An 8,129-nucleotide genomic window follows, 5' to 3' on the forward strand; every position below is an offset into this window, starting at 1 on the left:
TTGAAACCTGAGCACTGTTAACCCTTATGTTTTCAATGCTAAAGTGAAAACTCTCTACAGAAGTGTCAACTAAGTTAGCAGTTAGAGAAGTAGGTCAATTTACTGACACTAAGTAACAATTCTTCATTATTTATTTTGGAGCATCTAAGTAAAAAGCAGTTCATTATTTGCCACGCCCATTCACGGGTAAATACAAAGACATAATGGAAGCTTCAAAATATCTTATGCCAAACCATACCTATCTTAATATAGCAGTTTCTGAGTCATAGATTTAAATTTGAAAAAATCCAATCTCATTTAGTACAAATCCTCCTGCATTTTCTGCATTGAACACACGAGAAATAACAGGTAGCCTCTTGTTTCAAGAGCAGTTTCATTCCTAGTAAGTGAAGATTTGTCATATTCATCTTCAGGTGAGGATTGGAGACAAGGCTTGGACTTAAGGAGACAGAAAACGGTAGCTTAGTAAAACTAGAATATCTAAAGTGATAGCTTTTGAGCAGTACTTTAGACCAGAAAGAAAAAAGATATACCACTAATGAGGGACAACATATTAACATCTGCCTGTACGTGGATCTGGGATCTGGATGGAGAGTATTTTTCCTGAAGTATCTTTTTCTAAGTCTTAACTGACATGGCTATGTATACCAAATTTAGAAGACCTGTGGTGTTAACATCAACAATACAATTATAATAAAAATTATTCCAAGGCTGTTACATAGATACCGAATAGATACACATGTAAAACCATTATGGAGTAAAAACAGTGAAACTAGGTTGTTTTGGTTTTCTAGAAAACAAACAGAAGAGAAGCTTTTAAATGGTGGCATTCATTACAGCATTAGAAAACATCAAATGCCTGTGAATACATATAACAAAATGTATGCACAAATATCTACCCTTATAAATACAAAACACAGGAAGTTTTTTTAAAAATATGAATAAATTTTCTTGGATTGGAAAATGTTCAACTATTTGAAACATATAGTATTTTAAAACTATCCTGTATTTTAAACTATCCTATGAATTTTAAAACTATCCTATGAATTCAATGAAATCATATGAGAATCCTGTAAAAGTTTGTACATTTGTGTAAATCCATAACTTCTTTCTAAAGTGTACATGGTAATTTAAGCCTTGAACAGCCAAGGAAAACTGGAAGAAGAAACACAAAGCTGGAGAAATGAAAGATTCAGACACCAAAATCCATTATAAATATGGAGTATTTTAAAAGTTGTGGTATTTACTACAAGGACAGATAATAAACAATAGGATATGTATCATTTTTTTTTTTGATAAATGACTACAGCAAGAAAAGGTCAAAATTACCTCTTAAATGGTTTAAGTTCAATTAGACATACATGTTTTTCAAAAAGGGAATGATAACCCTTGATTTATACTTATCATATGCAAAAGTCAATTACAGATACATCATAGATTTAAAGGAGAAAAATTAAACAATAAAGCTTTTAGTTGAAAACATTCTTATTTATTTCCTTGGAGCAGGCAAAGTTTTTAGCAGAATGTAATGTAAAAGGATATTCAGTGAATTAAGTTCCATTAAGATGAATTAAAATACACCATGAAGAAGGTGAAAATTAACCAGTGTGAGAAGATGTATGCGATGCATAAGTCAAGACCTGTACCCAGATAATATACAGCGTCCCACAAATAACTAAGAAAAAAGCAGACTAATAAGAAATGTGTACAAGGCCTGTACAGGCTCTTCAAATGAGGATTTTCCAGGGGTCAGTATGCATATTAAAAGGTGTTACTTTTTATTCATCAGAAATGAAAATTAGATACAACTACACAGCCAAAAGAATGGTCAAAATAAAAATGACACACAATAGTGAAGTTTAATGAGGGTGTAGATAGATGGAAATTTCCATGAACTTTGGTCTGAAGTACAAATTGATAAAAATCACTGTGCTGTGATATCTACCAACATGGAACATATATTTACTGAACCAAAGTCCATAAAGTAATTCCTCTTTACTCCAGAAATGCATGCATGTACACATGTATAGGGATGTTCCTAGAAGCATTATTTATAATAACCAAACACTGAAAAAATAAAAAACATCCACAATAGTAGAATGCATAAATAAATTGTGGAATAGGCAAAGAGCATTGAACAAACTTCATGACATACAACAAAATGGATGAAATTCCAGGTATAATTTGAATAAATAAAGCTAGAGAGAAAAGAGTATACATGATTTTATATATGAAGTTTTAAAAGTAGGCAATGCAAAATATAATGTGTGAAAATACATACTCAGTTGGTAAAACTATACCAAAAGGGAAGAAAATGTTTATTTATCATTGCCATCAAAATAGTGGTTGTATCCAGTGGGGAAAGAAAGGAATTTCATTTATTTTTATTTTTTTAATATTTTTTAATGTTTATTTATTTTTGAGAGAGAGAGAGAGAGAGAGAGAGACACTGCGAGCAGGGGAGGGGCAGAGAGGGAGGGAGACACAGAATGTGAAGCAGGCTGCAGCTCTGAGCTGTCAGCACAGAGCCTGATGCGGGGCTAGAATTCACAAACCATGAGAGCATGACCAGAATGGAAGTCAGGTGCTCAACCTGAGCCACTTGGGCACCCCAAGAAAGGAATTTTAATTGCAACGAGCTGCGCCAGGGCCACCTGAAATGCTGGCAACGTTTTACTTCTTGAAACCTAAGGGAGGTTTCAGGTTAAGTGGACAGTCTGATTCTTTAAGATTGACAGGTGCTATAATATGTAAATGATGCCAATTTTAATTTTGAAAAAAGCTGATTTCCAAGATCGTTTAAGGGGATATTAGCAAAAATAACAGTTTAGTTTGAATTAGAACCACAAAATCTAAGTGGCAGTTATGATAGTTAAGATAATATTTAAAATGGGAGTCAAAGACATATTTCCTGAAGAGGACATCTCAGATACAGAAGTAATATGCTCTGCTTTATTATCATCGGCTTGTTATTATTTGCACTCCATAAAGGTTTTCCATATATTTCTCATACATTGACTGTATCACAACTTACCTGATTTATTTACTTAAAACCGTTTAATCTTGGGGTGCCGGCATGGCTCGGTTGGTTGAGCACCCAACTTCGGCTCAGGTCGTGATCTCGTGGTTCATAGGTTTGAGCCCTACATCGGGCTCTGTGCTGACAGCTTGGAGCCTGGAGCCCACTTCAGATTCTGTCTCTCCCTCTCTCTCTCTGCCCCTCCCCTGCTTATAATCTCTCTCTCTCTCTCAAAAATAAATGTTAAAAAATATATTTAAAAATTTTAAATTTTAATTTAATTTAATTTTAATTAAAAATGTTTAAAAACGAGTTTAATATTTTACTTTTTTTTCTAGTTGAAAAGTTTATATTTTCTCTTAATGTGGTATCAAACTGTTCATATGTCTGTAATATTTGATTACCTGATGAGAGTCAAACATTTAAGCCTACCTTTTTTGTTAAGCCAGGTTATGCTATTATAAAACAAGGAATGAAGTGGAATTCAGAATGAAAAATGAAACATTCTTTTTTTTTAAAATGACACTTTTGACACACACACCCTTAAGATGGCACAGATTTAGCTAAAAGGAACACATTCCTCCTTAACTTTATAAATTAAGCAGAAAACTGAAATCTTTAGCACTTTATTTCACATACACCATATTCCATAACTAAAGCTCTCAGGATTAAGATAGTCTAGGAAACATTACATGGATTATTTTTATTTTTTTAATAAAATTTTCTTCTAGAGTCTTTCTGTGTTCTAGTTTGTTGATAGGTTAATATGCATTATATAAAATAAAAGTTGTGTGTTTAAATGCTATTTGACAAACTTAAATAGATTTCTTTACAGCAGGATTTCTCATCCTTCTCTATTTGCTAGTGCATACCTTGACTCTTGAAGAAAAAAAAAATAAGTGTATAAGACTATAAAATCTTTTCAAGTTGGTTCTTATTAGCCACGATTTGCAGACTATACTTTGGTAAAATTGAGCTTAATTCTAGGTAAAAGCCACAGCATTCATTTCTACCACTATGTGATGGATGTAAAGAAACAAAGGATATCTTACCTACTATTTCATCTTGGTAATGGGAGGTTATGGGTAAAATAATTGACTTGTGAGAGTTTGGGATTAATAGTGCTGTGGTGAATATTTCACAGTAAAGTTAAGGTATCTTTCACCTTAGCAGTACTATGTAGGCATATTTTTATATCTTTTGATCACAAGAGTCACTGGTTGATTGGGAAATGATATTATACCTGTAAACTTCCCAAGACCACCAGTAAGATTAAGATTAAAACACATAAAATAACTTTACATAAATACAGTTTAGGCAGTCAGCTATATGTGTGAGAGCACTTCTTCTGTGTTGTGGGTCTGAGCCAAAGGCATAGAGCCACATTCAGTGTTTTGCAATGGACAAGTTTCCTTCATTTAAATTTTTTTTTTTTTTATTTAGAGGTTTATAGGATTGGATACTTTAAATGAAGAGAGAATTTTTAAGAGTGCTTAGTTTCTGTGGAAGAGTTTATTTGGCTTTATAAACTAGTACACATCAATTATGCATCAATTGACAGTTAAGAGAGTATTGAGATTTATTTTGAGAGATGCTGTGTAATCAATTTTAAATTACAGGACACTAATATAATTAGATTTTTAACACATAAAAATTGTAAGGAATATTTAGGCACTTAATCGGAATTTTAAAAGCCAGCGATAACAAGTTAATAATTATGACAACTAATAGAGTATCTATATAAATGTCACTATTTTTATTAATTGATATTTAATTTGCTCTAGCCTGCCTTGGTAAATGTTAATTAAATGCCAGAAAATTTCTTATAATTTTCACATATTAATAATCTTATAATTATGTCTTTATTGCTTACATAATTATGAGTTAATTACACAGCTACTAGATTTACTATACCCTTTATAGAGAGCTCAAGACTATCCATTTTTCTCCACAGGTCAATAAACTTGATTGCCTGTTAACTGCTTTCAGTCATAGAACATCAAAAGCTGTTTAAGAATAAATATACATTTCCATCCAACACAGTGAACATCACTGATCAAACTAGGAAAAATGAGATAATGGAAATCTGCCATTATTCCTTTTATTAATCTATTATTATCTTTTACCTTAGAAGGTCTTTGTCAATTTAGGACAAAACGGAGGAATTATTTCTTTCACAGACTTTTCTAAGATGATGTAAATGAAGAGTATTTTCTTTCTAGGTGCTTTTATGTGTATCATCCCATTTTATACATAGAGGAACTTTATAAAATCCAATGATCTCCATTTGGCCAATAAGGAAACTGATTTAAAGATTAAGTGACTTTCCTAATATAATCCCATATTATTATTTCTTAACCCACACATTGACCTTTGTCACTCTCCATTCCCTTCTATTTAGACAACCCCCCCCCCCCACACACACACACCCCCAACTGTCAACTTCCAATGTAGGTAAATTGTCACTATGCTTTCTATCTCTAATTTTGGTTGATGACTAAACATACAAAGAAGAAAAGCATAAGTTTAGTGATTGGTTCTTCAACAAACCCATGTTTCTAACTCAAATTTTTACTACTGTGGTAAAGCCTGGTGATGAAGAAGCCTGGTGATGAAGAAGCCCATGCTTTATTCACCTTTGGATTCCTAGCTGAGGGTCTATGATAGAACATTCGGTATTTGACACAGATATATAAGTGAATTCAAAACTTTTGGGTCATCTAGGTGGCTCAGTTGGTTAAGTGTCCAACTCTTGGTTTTGGTTCAAGACATGATCTCACGATTTGTGAGTTCAGGCCCCACATGGGGCTCTGCACTGATAGTGGATTATCTCTTCCCCTCCCCCACTTGCTTCCTCTGTGTCTTTCAAAATAAATAAATAAGCTTTAAAAAATGTAAAACTTTCAATCAAGGTAGGTCCATTTCCTACTTCTCTCGATGGTCATATGGAGCATCAATATCAATCCTCAGATTTTAAGCTTGCTACTTTCGTACCAGTGTGACAATATTTTCAGGTAGAGAGAGACCCTCTTCAACCACTTCCTTGTATCTGCCCATTCTCATATTTCAACCCATTCTCTGCTTATTTTTTCCTTATTGCAGAAACAGTGATTTTTTTTTAGGGCAACTCCTCCATTTATGTTCTTGATCATCTCTATTTTTATCTAGTGTTTATAGGCCATCACTGATTTCATAAAAAGTACAAATGAAAAGCATATACCATTATTTCAACACAGAATAATTTAAATGTCAAAATCACTGAATAGAGGAGAAAATTCATTTATATTTTATTTACAGAAGTATTTTATAGACAAACTTGATTTTTTACAATTTTAATTGCATGTCCTAAAATAAAATAACCATAACTGAAATATATAATATTAGTCTTTTTTCAACATATTGCACCTTGATGTATTAGGAAAAGAGTGGAATTGGATATTATGACATCTACTGTTAAAATTGTGCACTCGAAAATGAGGGAAATAGATGAAAAAGTTTTTGTGGTCATTTCTAATTCTAGATTTAAAATAAAAAAACTCCGCTGGACATAGTTTATTGAGATTAGAATACATTGTTAAGTAAGCAACAATCACTTCTGTATTCTCATTCTTGATTTTATAAAACAGTATTTTATTCATCATTACGCAAACTTTATTAGAATTATTCTTGTATTAAATAGCCTACATATTCAGAACATGCAAGAGACAAAGTTTTACAGGAATCAGTATGAAATCTGCTACTCAGCCTGGGATCCAATTTTCTTCATAATTTGATGTCACACTACTTACTTGATGCATTTTCTCAGTTCTCACAACATATAAGTATTATTCTTATCTCCTACTACCTCCATAGCTGGCTAGTCTACAGCTGTGACCAAAAAGACTGTATCCACTCACTTCTGAGTATTCACATTGTTCTCATTTTGAAAGAACCGATGAAGTCTTATATTTTATCATCTTTATGACATATTATCAAACAATCTAGCCTTCACTCGTCTCCTTTAACAGTAATGTTCCTCAGTAAATACTGTTCATTTGATTGATCACCACTTTTACACTGTTACTTCTTCACGTGCATTTTTAATTTTTCCCAAACTGTATCATTAGCTTTTTCAAATGAATGACTAGGACTTCAGTTTCTGTTTTATGTCCAACAGCCCCAGGCAATGTATTATGCATACAGCACGCAATAGGCATTGTTTAATTCTTATTTAAATCTTGTACCAGGGCAGCATTTTTAAATTCTGTGATTCTTTGGTGAAAGACAACGAATTACCTAGAAGCTTGTAGAAATAGAGAGTCCTCAGGCCTGTCCTAGACCTGAGAATTATGGAATAAGGCCCAATACTTTTTAAAAGGAGCCTCACTAATTCTTACGTACACTATAGACTGGGGCAACTGAGTTTGTATCTAGATTACTAACGTATAAACCTTACTTACTTTTCACCTTTGTTTAGTGTTGATGAACATCGAAGGAAAAAGGATACTGAAATTTGTCAAACATTTTTTGAATCTTTAGATGAACTAGATACTATTAGGATAAGTAGATACACTTCTGTTTCCACATATGCCTTCTTTATAGATAACATTTAGAATATCACAACAAGAAACTATGAAACACCAATGAAAAATATTTTGATGATCTGAACAGTTGATGTGCTTTGAAATCTAGTTTGTATAGCGAAGCAATGTGCTAAACAACAAATTTTAAAACATTAAAAATAGACCAGTTCCAACAAAAGGAGATTATTAAAGAAAATTCAGTGTACATCACTTTGTTCTCCCTAAAGATATATATCCTTTTTAAGAGAGGAAGAACTTAAACAAAATATAATTGAGAAAAAAAAATTGAATTATCCTGCTAGTTTGTTTTGTTTTGCTTTTCTATGGGTAAGAGCCATAATTCATTTTGTGAATTGTATTAGGGAAAATAAAATGTGTCTTAAAAGACTGCTTAGGTGAAGCTCCATTCTGGAGTAAGAATTAAATTTTATGGGAAACCAATTTCTCTGAAGCTTTTCAGCTTAAAAATGATTTTTTTTTTCAAAAGCTCTAATCGTTACTTTTGGTTTAATTCAACCAGCAGCTAATCAAACCAGAGTTTCATGAAC

Source organism: Panthera tigris, chromosome D4, assembly GCF_018350195.1.
Source record: "Panthera tigris isolate Pti1 chromosome D4, P.tigris_Pti1_mat1.1, whole genome shotgun sequence".
In the NCBI taxonomy this organism is placed as follows: domain Eukaryota; kingdom Metazoa; phylum Chordata; class Mammalia; order Carnivora; family Felidae; genus Panthera; species Panthera tigris.